Here is a 14,382-nt window from a genome sequence, read left to right on the forward strand (position 1 = left end):
GAGTAGCTGGGACTACAGGCATGCGCCAACATGCCCAGCTAATTTTTGTATTTTTAGTAGAGATGGAGTTTCGCCATATTGGCCAGGATGATCTCAATCTCCTGACCTCATGATCTGCCCGCCTCGGCCTTCCAAAGTGTTGGGATTACGGGCATGAGCCACCTTGCCCGGCCGGCACCTAGGTGTTAAGCCCAGCATCCATTAGCTATTCTTCCTGATGCTCTCTTTCCCTTTGAAACCCTGACAGGCCCCAGTGCGTGTTACTCCCCTGAATGTGTCCATGTGTTCTCACAGGAGAACTAAGTGTTTTAATAGCTCTCTTCTCTTTCAGCTTGCGGATCTATTTATTTGTTTATTGGCAAAATATTGTACATATTCATGGTGCACAATATGATGTTTTGAAATATGCATATATTGTGCAAAGGCTGTATCTGGCTATTTAATACACAGATTACTCATACTTTTTTGTGTGGCGAGAACACTTAAAATCTGCTCTCTTAGCAATTTTCAAGCATACACTACAATGTTATTAACTACAGCCATCGTGATGTACAATAGATGTCTCAAACTTATTCCTCCTGTTTAGCTCGAATTTTGTATCTTTTGACCAACATCTCCCCAATCTCTCCCACTACCCAACTCCCAGTCTCTGGTAACTATCATTCTACCCTCTGCCTCCGTGAGTTCATCTTGTTTAGAGTCAGCATGTAAATGAGATCATGTGGTATGTATTTGTCTTTCTTTGTCTTTCAGTGCCTGGTTTATTTCATGTGACATAATGTCCTCCAGGTTCAACTGTGTTGCAAATGATAGGATTTCCTTCTTTATTAAGGCTGTATAGTAAATAGTATTCCAGTGCATACATATCATAGTTTCTTTCTCTATTCACCTGTTGATGGACGCTGAGGCTGATTCCTAGCCTGCAGGTCTCAAGAGAAGAATGTTTTATTACTTCTGGATCCTCATGGAGCCTACTCTATTGCTTGGTCATGGTCTCACCTTTGGCTTCACCTCCTCTGAAAGTTTGTTCTGGTTTTTCCAAACAGAGATAGGTGATCCTCTGAGGTATCTGCTAAGTCTCTGTTTAAATGTCTTTACCAATAGGCTATAGGCTTCTCGAAGGCAAAACTATCTTTTTTAGAGTTGAATACATATTACCCGAGGCACATGGCAAATATTAAAAAAACAAAAATAAAACAAAACAAAAAAACAGAAGAAGAAGAAAAAAAAATTGGCAATTAATTAAGACCAATCTTTCTCCCCCACTGCCAGAATCCATTGCCGTGGTCTCTATACCCATACCCATCACCATGGTTCCCCTTGAATAAAGTCTACCTTACCATCTTTTTTTTTTTTAAAAAAAAGAAAAATAATTAAATGGATTAAATATATTTGCACTTGGTGAAACAGAACGTTGGATTTGAGATGCTGCTGTGTATTTCAGGTGTAAAATAATCTTCCTTTGCAATACACACAAGAGAATAAAGTTTGGTTCAAGTCTAGATGATACTGGCTGTCCTGAGGAATGTTATAAATTCAGTTAATTGGAATGTGGACTTGGGAATACTTAAACTTATTGATTTATCAATACTTACACTTTGCATGTATCAAAAGACCATTTTATAAATGGGAAAATTAACTAAAGTATGGACAAAAGGAGGTTCATCCAGCATCTCAGAGCCAAGGCTAGGGCAATGTTTCTTACTTACTAGTTAGTACTCTTCACAAGGCACCAAACCATTTCGGGAAAGTAATCAGGCAGCTCTGCTTGCACCTTGTGTGGTGTGGCCTTCCCAGGCCTCCCCAACCTGTCTTCTCAGAAAGACACTGGTCTTGTCTTTCTTGTACAAAGGGTTGTGAATCTAGACTCTAGATCACCACTGTTTGTATAGGACAGACAAGACCAGAGTCTCTAATAAAATCTAGACATTAGAAGGCCTTCAGTGAGGTAGATTTATGCCATCAGGGTCACTACTGATGACTGAGCACCGTGATTGTCCAAGAGGCTAGTGAGGGGGGAATGACATTCTAGTGTCCTTTATCAGTTAGGCCACGGACCCTGACACATTGCCGTGTTTGCCTGGGAAAGGGCGCATATTTTTCTAATCATTACAAGGGCACTCTATAGATAAGTGAAGGCTGTAGATACAGCAACTTAAGATAGAAATTTGCTGGCTTCTTAGGAATAGCAGCTGGATAGAGCAAGCAGACAAATCCTAAATCAGCTGCCTTTGGTAATCTGGTGTCAAAAAGCTAGCACTGTCCTGAGTGTCAGGATAGCTGGCCTCAATTCCTGTCAGTAACACTGGCTCATTGCATGGCCCTGATTCAATACCCTCTATTTTCCCTGCTTGTTGTTCTTATTCTTTCTCTTCTCATGGTTTTTCCTCACAGCTTCAGGTCTCAGCTAAAATGTCTTGTCTTTGGTGAAAACTTCTGTGACTCTCTAATCCAATTCAGATCCCTATGTGATTAACTTTTCTACACTCTGTATTCTTTCTTCTCAGCACTAAATTTTGATGATTTAATGTCTCTCTTTCCAAGGAATGTTAAAATCTCAAAGGGAAGCATTCTGATCAGTCTTGTTCAGGGAGATGACTTTGCTGTCTACAATAATGCCTTGTTTGCAAAAGATACCCAACAAATATGCATTGAAGACATGAGCTAATAAATAATGCTGAGAACAGGAACCAGGTTCTTTTGGTTATTATCTGAGTGACTCTGGCAAATGACAGATACCCTCTGGGTCTCAGTTTCTACATCTGTAAAAGGGACATAATATAAATTCCTACCTATATATCAGCACCATTGTAAGAATATAGGAAATAAAAATAAAACACCTGATAACTATAAATAACCTTTAATGTTGGCCATGTTAATAACAGTTGAAAAGCTGTGATTTATCTTCCACTGCCATAAGGAAGTGAATTTGCTTTAGGTAGATGAGAAACTGAGATTATGAAAGAGGGTTTTATCCAAGCAGGGAAGAAGATGAAAACTTTCTTCTACAACACTATTCTAGCTTGGTAAGAAGGTATAGGAATGAAGGAAATAAGAAATGTTTTAATTACTATAGATTTTTCTAGACTTAATTAAAAATCATCTGAGTGCTTTTTTTCTCAAGGTGGGAAAGAATTACAATTTGGGTTGGCAATCTCATGAAGAGATTTCAATGTGGTTAAAAGCATGGGTTTTGGGAGCACACAGAACTGAGTTAGAATTTCAGATTTGCCCCTTATGAGCTGTGTGATACTGTAACCTTACAATATTTTCTAATTTCTCTGTGCCTTGGATCGAGTGCCCATAAAACAGGAGTGATGATACCTCTTGGTGTTTTTATGAAGATTAGATAAGAAAATTTGTAAAACTAGTACAGTGCCTTGCAAATACTAAGTGAAAAATAAATAATAGACTTGTCTATTCTATTCTACTCTATCGTACATTGAGTTGTCTTAGAGGAGGGAGTGAGTGACATTTTAGGACCACCACCAACACCACCACTAATAGTAACAATAATAGGCTGCCTCCTCTGGTCAGGTGCTGAGTTAGATACAATGTATCAGTAAAATTGTTGAGAGGCTACCATTACTATCCTCATTTTATACAAGGAAATTTAAGCTTAGAGGAGTTTTGTCAGGGTTACAAATCATATATGAGCCAGAGCAGGGAACTGGACATGCAAATGTGTGATTCCAATGTTCCTGCTTTTAGCTATTCTGTTAAGTTGCACTGGCATACGCTCATGGTTGCTACTGGCAAAATGTCTGGGCCAAGCAAGGAACATCATGTTACCAACCTGTGTGACCACAGATTCATCTGTGCCAACTCTGCTTTTTTTTCATTAGCCTCTGAATAAAGTTCTGGCCTATTCCATTCATTATATTCTTGCTCAGTTTGATAAAGCAAACATGCAGTTTACACGGTGTCCTTTATATCCTCAGCAGAAATAGGGCTGAAGATAGGGCTATAGGATAAAATACATGATGCCAAATTAAATATGAATTTCAGATAACAATGAGGAATTTTCTTTTAGGATAAGTATATACCAAATATTTCACAGGAATACTCATGCTAAAAATTATTTGTAGTTTAGCTGAAATTAATTTTTTCTTACATTTTTAGCTGAAATTTAAATTTAACCAGGCATCTGGTACTTTTATTTGTGAATCTATCTGGAGAAGCCCTCATAATTCTTTTCTTATTAAAAAACCCATGATCAGGGAGTGCAGAATAGGACTAAGAGAGGTTATATAAAGGATTAAAGAGTAGTATGTAAGAAGTTGAAATCATATGAGGAAACTAGAAGTCATTAAAGGGCTCTAGTTCCTCTTTAACATCACATCTGGAATATGTTTCCTTCTTGCAAGCCTCATAAAGAAATCATAAACCTCTCTCTTGTTCTTGGTTCATTCCAGCTAAAGTTTCAGACTAGTCTTGGAAAGGATGCATGTGGCTTCAGCTAGTGGTCCCATTCCCATGGTGTCTACATGCTGAGGAGTAGTCCCACTCTCTGTTACCCTCGATCACCTTCCTCTATGTAGCTTATACATTAGTCAATCTTCATGCCATAGATCCATTTAACAGTTACTTTTTCAATGAACATTTATTTATTGAGCTTATACTATTTGCCAGGTACTCTGCCAGGCACAGGGGACAAGAAAATACAAAACAACAATCCCTGACCTACCTTTGTTGAGGAGGTAAACATGTAACCAAATAATTGCAATTTAAATATGAGAAATGCTAATGGAGTTGTGAACAGATTCCTATAGAAGACTAACAGGGAGTGGTTAACGTTGCCTGCCAGAGGGGGTCATGGACAAATCATTGTTTGGGCCTTGAAAAGTGATTGTGTAGGTGTTCACTATGCAACCAAGGTGTGGAGAAGACACCTCAGGTAGGAGGAATGACATCTGTGAAGACACAGAAGCATGGAAGGGCATAGCATATTTCTAGGAATGAACCTCAAATTCTTCAGTGTTATTAGAACCTCAAATTCTTCAGTGTTATTGAAGTAAAATAACCGAATCTCAAAATTTGTTTTAATTAATGAACATGTTGGAAGGAAAAAAATGGAGGGGAAAGAGAAGAGAGAAGGAACAGAGAATTTGGGGGTGCGGAGTAAAAAATCATTAAGTATTTAAACTCACAGCTAGGAATTTTTTCTCGCTTCCTGTTCCCTAATTAGAATTTCAGATAAGGACATTGCTATTAATCAAATTACGGCAGAAATGCGAATTTTCTTTACCTTTTATTACCACAGAACCAATTTTCTCACAAAGTGCTATCAATTTTCCTCTTAAATATCCTTAAAATTTAACTTCTTTCACTTCCACAATAAGTGTCACAGTTGGGGGCTTCGTCTGGACTCTTGGAATAGCAATCTAAAGTCTACCTGATGTTTGCCTCTCGCCATTCCAGGCTGTCCTCCACACTGCTGCCATTTTTATCTCTCTATAACATAATTATGTTTACACCCTCTGTCATGTCTCTAATAATTTCAATGGCTCCTGACTACATATAAATAAGGTCTTTCATATTTCATTCACAATCAATATCTCTAGCTTCTCTTTAGGAGTAGTATAGAGTAATCTTAATGCACAAGCTCTAGAGTCAGGTAGCCTGCATTCAATTTCTGACTTCGCCAGGGCTGGTATTTACTGGGCATGTACTGGGATGCTCATATCCGGTCTACTAGGCTGGGTTGGTGTTTGCACCCTAGTTGTTGAATAATTTAATATCTTCTCAGCTACTAAATGTGATTTGGCAGTTCACTTATACTCTCTAAACTTTAATTCTCCATCTTCAATATAAAGATAATAAAAGTATCAGTTGCAAAAAGTTTTAATAAATCTGAAATAAAATATCAATGAAATAAATAAATTATAAATGAAATCATGCTATAAAAAGCTTAGCGTCATGTATGTCTAACAAATGCTGACTATATGCGTTATTGCCTCTCACCAATCTCTAACCATGTCACCTCCTGTTTTACCTTTCCAGGCGTGCTCCAGAACTTTACTTATTTTATCACCCTACTTGTTCTGCCTGAAGTAGCCAAACCCCACCAATTCATCCTTCAAACATTCAATCCTTCGGAAAGACATTGTAACCACATCCCTGACTTAATCCATGGTACAATTAATCACTTTTCTTGTGTGCTCACTGTGCACACATCTCTATTATATTAAATCATGAGTTATTGTTTATACATCTGCCGCTGCCATTAAGTTACGAAAGCATTCTTTGCATCATTTCAATTTTGTTAAATTTGTTAAGGTTCGTTGAATGACTCCATAAAATCTATCCTGATTAATGTTTCCTCTGCACATACTAAAATATATATTTAAGTTGGAGTATTTTATGAAGGTTAATTAGGTCATTTTCATTAATTATGATCATCAGATTTTCTGTATCTTTGCTGATTTTCTACCTGGTTATTCTATCAATCACTGAGAGACTAGTTTTGAAGTCTCCAAATAGAATTTTATATTTGTATACTTCTCTTTTCTTGTCTGTCAAATTTTACTTTATAGATTTGAGAATCTATTGTTACTTGCTTATACACATAGGATTGTTATGTTTTCTTAGTTAATTGACTCGTTTCTGATTATGCAATGTTCCTTTTGCTGTTGTTGTTATAGGAGACGGAGTCTCGGTTTCTCGTCCATGCTGGAGTGGAGGGCTATGGAGCGATCTCGGCTCACTGCAACCTCCACCCCTGGGGTTCAAGAAAGTCTTCTGCCTCAGCCTCCCGAGTAGCTGGGACTAAAGGCACACCCTGCCATCCCCGGCTAATTTTTTGTATTTTAGTAGGGACGGGGTTTCACAGTGTTGCCCATGCTGGTCTTGAACTTCTGAGCTCAGGCAGTCCGCCCGCCTCGGCCTCCCATATTGCTAGGATTACAGGTTTGAGCCACTGTGCCCTGCCGCAATGTTCCTTTTTGTCTCTAATAGTATTCCTTGTTCTGAATAGTATCTGTTCTCACGTTAATATAACCATTCCAATTATTTTGTGTGTCATGCCATTTCTGCAGCAAACTTTCTGGGTAATCTTGAATACCTCTTTTCCCCCTTCATAGGTCCAAGTTTCTTCATTTTCCAATGATAAATTTGGATGGGATAATGACTAGAGTTTCTTCTAGCATTGGCATTCTGTGACGACTGAAGATATGATTTCTGAGGTTGTTTTTATGTTCCCTCAATCTTTGAAACCAGATGCTTTTGTTGAGGTTAGGGCTGGGCCCACATTCTGAGACATTTCCATACATGACAGGTAGGTGTGTGCTTGTGCATGAGGACGGCTAAAGGTAATCTGGCCACCACCCTTTATCCTTCCCATGCCTCCTTCACTAAGCTGTTTATGACTGATCTGTGAACAGCTGCCACTAACAGCAACCCAGAGCCCGAAGATGAATTTAAAAAAACAAAACCCCCAAACCTCTTGTACATTATCAGGTATCCTGTTGTCTCTCTTGATTGAGCAGCTCAATAGAGTATAATGAAAATAATTCCCATTCTCAATGCCTGCCCCCAGGCGGGAACTCACGCATTCTTTACAATTACCCTGCCCACAAATGTAGGTCATTGTGGATATAATTATCCTCATTTTGTAAATTATTAAAAAGAAAAAAAAAAACAGACTAGCAGCAACAATGACACAATAAAACAAACTAAGGCGTGAACATTTTAATTGACTACTCTATTATCAATCCACAAGTAAGTGGCAGAGCTAGGACTTAAACTCACTGCTATCTGATACTAAAACCATTAATAAAAATGCATCTAACAGGGTTCCAGTCTGAAATATGGGAACCCGGTTACTGTTCATATACGTATTTATCTATTCCTTAATTTATTCATTTATTGACAGATTTTTTTTTAACCTGCAAAGTATCAGGAAAGACACTGTGCATGAGAGATACAACAGTAGATTGGATAGGCACTACCCCTGCCACCATGGAACCTACATTTTAGTCGGCGGGGAATGAAAAACCTCAGCAGGGAATTATACTTCAGCATCATAATTGCTACAATAGAATATTGTGGGCAGATAAAGGAAGACCAAGGAAATCTCCCCAAGGAAAGTTATCTATGCTGAGATGTGAGAGAAAAGTAGGAGTTAGGCAAAGATTTACAGGTAGGAAAAAAAAAATGAAAACAAGTGAGAAACTTAAGTAGTTCAGTAGGACAGGGACTTGAACTAAAGTGTCATGGAACAGAGTAAAAAGAAACTGAAAAATATCTAGGGCTTGACTCATCCAGAATTCTGTGAAGTTTTTCAAATGGCTGGAACTTTTTCTAAGAGCAATATGCAAGGGTTTTAAATAGAGAAGTGACATGATCAGATTTTATTTTCCAGTTTCTTTGATCAGTAGTAGAAAATGAGAGTGAACCAACACTGAAGGCAAAGAGACCATTTAGGAAATCATTATTATCATTATAATCACATTGTTATAATAATGACCATGATGATAGTGCTAGAGATGGGGTTAGAGCCGGTGGTAATGTAACCAAGTGGATGGACTTGAGCAGTAAGTTTTTGTAACTTTATTAGCCCTAATGCTGCAATCAATCTTGACATATATTTTGTAATACACCTTCCATTCTATTAAAATTAGTAGATAAAATATCCTACTAACACATGTAATTTCAGAAGTCCATAAAAAATTAAAACTAATACAAATAAGAATTAAAATAAATAATAATATGTATTTTAATATGGGTACACCACCACCAGGAAATTAAGTCCTCCATAGAATTACAAAGTGCCTCTCTGAAGCATTGCCATTTCGATAGAGAACTACAAGATTCAAATGATATTCAGTCAGTCCCATTGACAGGTGTCAGTGATGACTGGATTTGTTGTATGAGGGCCAGGGAGATGCCAAGTATGTTTCTGCCTTTGGTGGCAGTGTGGTTGTGGTATATTACCCAGTATTGTGGATACCCAATGAAGAGAGCTGGGGACAAGGGAAAGATCATGGGTTCTGTATTGGACAGGTTGAATTTAAAGTGATTCTGAGACATTTACACTGGAGAGGATTGGCAATTAGGAATTCTGTATAAGTAAATATAAACCTTAAGCCCAGAAGGGAAGACTTGACTTGAGAGATGGATTTGGGGTCATCATTTTACAAATGGGGGAAAAAAAAAGCCATAGAGCAGATGAGACTCTCCAGGGATAGTGGGTAGAATTAAAAGAGAAGGACACTTAGGTAGGTGCTTGAGGACCACACGTAGCAAGAAAGCCCTGCAGGAGAAAACTTCAAAAAGGCGACTCAAGTGAAAAAGGGTGAAAGAGAATACTTAGATCCCATAGAAACCAAGGAAAGAGAGAGTTTATGAAAAGAGGAACTGTTGCCCTGTGTTGGCTACTGCTTAGAGATCTAGGAAGATAAGGTTTGGGATGCTTAATCATCTAGAAACAAGGAAGTCTTTAGTCCCCAATGGGAAAATTGTCAGCGTAATGGTGGAATGAGCCTCATTGCATTGGTGCCTGGAGGTAGTAGAAGGCAAGGAAATAGATTCCATCACATTCCACATCTCTCCAAGGGCTTGCATATCTGTGAAACATGGGTGCTGATGTCCCTTGTACACTTCTGAAGTACCTCAAATGTAAAGAACTTCAACATAAAGCAGAATAAGATACATCGGTAATGCTGGCATATGTAGGAGAAAGGCAGAAATCATACTCTGCTTTTGCTGATTCTTCTGTTTCCATCGTAACTGTCCTGTTAAACTCATCTCTGATTGTTGTAAAACTACTCCAAACTTAAAGTTCCCATGTGATTGTTCTTGTAATTGTTCTCAAAGGTGTTTAACACCAGGCCAGTGGCTCATGCGCTTTGGGAGGTGGAGGCAGGTGGATCACCTGAGATCAGGAGTTTGAGACCAGCCTGGCCAACATAGTGAAGACCCGTCTCTACTAAAAACACAAAAATTAGGCCGGGCACGGTGGCTCACGCCTGTAATCTCAGCACTTTGGGAGGCCGAGACAGGTGGATAACGAGGTCACGAGATCGACACCATCCTGGCCAACACTGTGAAACCCAGTCTCTACTGAAAAACAAAACATTAGCCGGGCATCCTGGCGGGCGCCTGTAGTCCCAGCTACTCGGGAGGCTGAGGCAGGAGAATGGCGTAAACCCGGGAGGCGGAGCTTACAGTGAGCTGAGATCGCGCCACTGCACTCCAGCCTGGGCAACAGAGTGAGACTCCGTCTCAAAAAAAAAAAAAAAAAAAAAAAAAAAAAAAAAAAAATTAGCTGGGGGTGGCGGCAGGTGCCTGTAATCCCAGGTACTTGGGAGACTGAGACAGGAGAATCACTTGAACCTGGAGGCAGAGGTTGCAGTGGGCTGAGATTGTACCATTGCACTCCACCAGCCTGGGCGACAAGAGTGAAACTTCCTCTAAAAAAAAAAAAGTTTTTGTTTACTTTGTTGCAGCATGAAGAGCCCCACCCCCCTTTCTCTGCCGAATCACCAAGGTGGCTGGGAGCCTGAACACATGTCCTGAAAACTGGAGAGCTGGTGTATGATGAGTAGGCCCTCATTCCTGCTCAGTAACGCGGGGCTCAGATTCGCATGCTCACTTCTACTTTGACCAAACCAACCATACCCCTGAATTTCCTTCCCACAAGGTTCTAGTGTTTGAGGGTGATGATGGATTCTCTGTGTGGGACAGCAATGCTATTGCCACCTATGTGAGCAATGAGGAGCTGTGGGGAAGCGCTCCAGAGGCAGCAGCCCAGGCGGTGCAGTGGGTGAACTTTGCTGATGATAGCCAGTACCTGGGTACTTCCACCTTGGGCAAAATGCACCATGACAAACAGGCCACCAGGATGCAAGGGAGGAGGTGAGGTGAAATCTGGGGCTACTGGATGCTCACTTGAAGATGAGGATTTTTCTGGTGGGTGAACGAGTGACACTGGCTGACATCATAGTTATCTGCACCTTGTTGCGACTCTATTAAACAGGCAGATTCTAGAGCCTTCTTTCTACCAGGGCATTCTCATTACCAACGGCTGTTTCCTCACCTACATTTACCAGCCTCAGTTCCAGGCTGTCTTGGGTAGAAATGAAACTGTGTGAGAACATGGCCCACTTTGATGCTAAAATATTTGCAGAGAGTTAGCCTAAAAAGGACACTCCACGGAAAGAAAAGAGTTCACTGGAAGAGAAACAGAAGCCCCAGGGTGAGCGGAAGGAGAAGGTGGCTGCCCCTACTCCTGAGGCAGAGATGGAAGAATGTGAGCAGCTCAAGAATACCTATGAGTTGGATGAATTTTAAGCACAAGTACTCCATCGAGGACACACCCTCTGAGGCACTGCCATGTTTTGGGGAGCACTTTGATAAAGATGGCTGGTCCCTGTAATACTCTTGAGTATCGCTTCCCTGAAGAACTCACCCAGACCTTCATGAGTTGCAGTCTCATTATTGGAATGTTCCAGCGATTGGACGAGCTGAGGAAGATGCCTTTGCCAGTGTCATCCTCTTTGGAATCAACAATAGCAGCTCCGTTTCTGGAGTCTGGGTCTTCCAAGGCCAAGAGCTTGCCTTTCCACTGAGTCCAGATTGGCAGGTGGACTCCGAGTCATATAAAAGGTAGGAACTGGATCCTGGAAGCAAGGAGACCCAGACACTGGTTGGAGAATACTTTTCCTGGGAGGGGGTCTTCAAGCATTTAGGCAAAGCCTTCAGTAAGGGCGAGATGTCCAAGAGAACATTTTTTACCATTGCCTAGCAGCCTGCACCTGCCCTACATGAAGATGGGGATCATTAAAGGAAATTGAACATTGCCAATAAAAAGATGTTTTCGTTCAACTGCTCATCAGCTGTTTAGAACCCCATTCTATTGTTTCCCTGAGTGTAATCCAGACTTTGTTTTCACACTTCCAAAGATGAGTAGTTCGCTAGGGCAACTTACTAGGTGCCAGATAGTATGGACTCTAAAGTCAGATGGAAGTGGGTTTAGATGCTGCCTCTGCCAAATCTTTGACTGTGATATCTTGGACAAGGTATTTAAGCTAAGGGTCTGTGGTTATTTTTTTTTTTTTTTAATGTGAAATGGGAATTATAACACCTAGCTCTCAGACTTGTTAAAAGACTCACATATGATGATGCATGTAAACAGCAAATAGCACAGCCTTTGGAACAGAGAATGTGTTAACATATAATAGATTTAAAAATTTACAATTTTAATTGAAAAAAGAATAATTAAAAATAATTATTTAATTGAAAAAGCATTCTTTTCAATTACAAGATTCTTTTTTAATTGAAAAGAATTTAAATTTAAGTTTTCAAGTAAAAAATATTCTTTTCAATTAGAGTCCTGTAATTGAACAAAAATTATTTTTCAATTAAAAATAATTTTTAATTAAAAAAACAAGAAAGATTCTAACAGTCTTTGACTGGTGAAATATTTCTTAATCATTTTGGCAGAAAGTGTCTTTCTCTAATTCCCAAGCATTGGCCATAGTTATTCTCTTGGAACTGACCAACCAGTGTAATCTATTTTCCCATTACAACTCTCCAGTCATTAAATCTTCTCTCCTCCATGGGAAGCATCTCAGTTTCTTCCAACTTTCCTTAAAGAACATGCTTTTAAGGCCCCTCTCTATCATTGTTGCTACTTTTTAAAGTTCGCTCCAAGGTGTCCCTATTTATCCAGAATGGAGAAGGTGAAATTTGATCTGATAGTTGAAGGATTATTGGATTTTATGGAATATGTTCAGAGATGATGATGAGTGACATAAGTTGCAGTGAGGTGGTGGGATCAGAAGTGTTTGCTATAAAGCCTGAGAATGTAGTTTAGGGAGAGTCTTAAATGCTTTTTCAAAGAATCAATTCTAGGCTGGGCGTGGTGGCTCATACTTGTAATCCCAGCACTTTGGGAGGCCAAGGTGGGTGGATCATCTGAGGTCAGGAGTTTGAGATCAGCCTAGCCAACATAGTGAAATCCCCTCTCCACTAAAAATACAAAAATTAGCTGGGCACCGTCATGCTCACCCGTAATCCCAGCTACTCAGGAAGTTGAGGCAGGAGAACCACTTGAACCCGGAAAGTGGAGGTTGCAGTGAGCTGAGCTTGTGCCACTGCACTCCAGCCTGGGCAACAGGGAGAGACTCGTGTCAAAAAAAAAAAAAAAAAAAAAAAAAAAAAAAAAAAAAAAAAAAATCAATTATATTCATATTCATTTGACAGCAAAATATCCTCAGTGTGCTTGAAGTGGGTGTGAGACATGATCAGGTGGTCATTTTGGTGCATTATTCGTATAGTGGATGTAAAGGAAAAGAGAGAGAAATAAGGGAATCGTTCATGTGTATTAATTGAGAATCAATATTAATATTAGTGTGACCTGGAGAAAGAGACAGATGTGAGGTCTATGTTAGCTATTTACAGGAATTATTTTAACTTTCCCTATTTCCTAGAATATCAAATGTGAATATGCTTGTCCACTTTTCTTCTTTTAAAACAAATGTTTATTAAATGTCAATTTTTAAAAAACAAAACATTATTTATAAATGCCAGGACTTTAGTCTGTTTGTGTTGTTATAAAGGAATACCGGAGGCTGTAATTTATAAAGAAAAGAGGTTTATTTGTCTCACAGCTCTGCAGCCTGTACAAGAAGCATGGCCCCAACATTTGCTTCCAGTGAGGTGCTCAGGAAGCTTCCACTCATGGCGGAAGGTACAGGGGTGCAAGCATCACATGGTGAGGGAGGAGGGACCGGGAGGAGGAGCCAGGCTTCTTTTAACAATCAGATTTCTCAGGAATGAATAGAGTGAGAACTTCTTCATTATCGTGAGAACAGTTCATGACAGATCTGCCTCCAAACATCTGCCACCAGGGCCCACCTCCACCTTTAAGGATCAAATTTCAACATAAGATTTGAAGAGGACAAATACCCAAACTAGATCACGCAGAGAATTAAAAAAAATCAAAAATAAAACATTGGAGATGTTTGTAGTTCAGGATAATGTGATTTTAAAAAGTTTCATAGAACAGAGAGCATTTGAACTTTACTTATAAGAATGGTTATGTATTAATTCTGTGACAAAAGAAAATAAGGCATTCCAAGTGGAAAAAACAAGGTTAGCAAAGGAAGGTAAAAGATCAGGTTATATTCAAGGAAAATTTTATTAGTTTACAGTTGTGTTGTCTAATACTGTAGCTACTAGCCATATATGAACACTAAAAATTAGTTAAATCAAATTAAAAAGTCAATCCCACAGCCATACTAGTCACATTCAAAGTGCTTGTAAGTTGTATATAGCTAATGGCTAGTATACTGAACAGCACAGCTATAGAACATTTCCATCATTGCAGAAAGTTCTATTGAGCAGTGCTGGGCTAAAGAATGATGCTGTATATAGAGA

At 39.3% G+C, this 14,382-nt stretch overlaps 1 pseudogene; it reads left to right on the plus strand.

Annotated features, from left to right (window-relative positions):
- Window positions 1–9,575: 9,575 nt before the first annotated feature.
- LOC104678162 lies at window positions 9,576–11,746 on the plus strand (annotated as a pseudogene).
- The last annotated feature ends 2,636 nt before the right edge of the window (window positions 11,747–14,382 follow it).

The sequence above is a fragment of the Rhinopithecus roxellana genome, chromosome 3, assembly GCF_007565055.1.
Source record: "Rhinopithecus roxellana isolate Shanxi Qingling chromosome 3, ASM756505v1, whole genome shotgun sequence".
NCBI classification, from domain to species: domain Eukaryota; kingdom Metazoa; phylum Chordata; class Mammalia; order Primates; family Cercopithecidae; genus Rhinopithecus; species Rhinopithecus roxellana.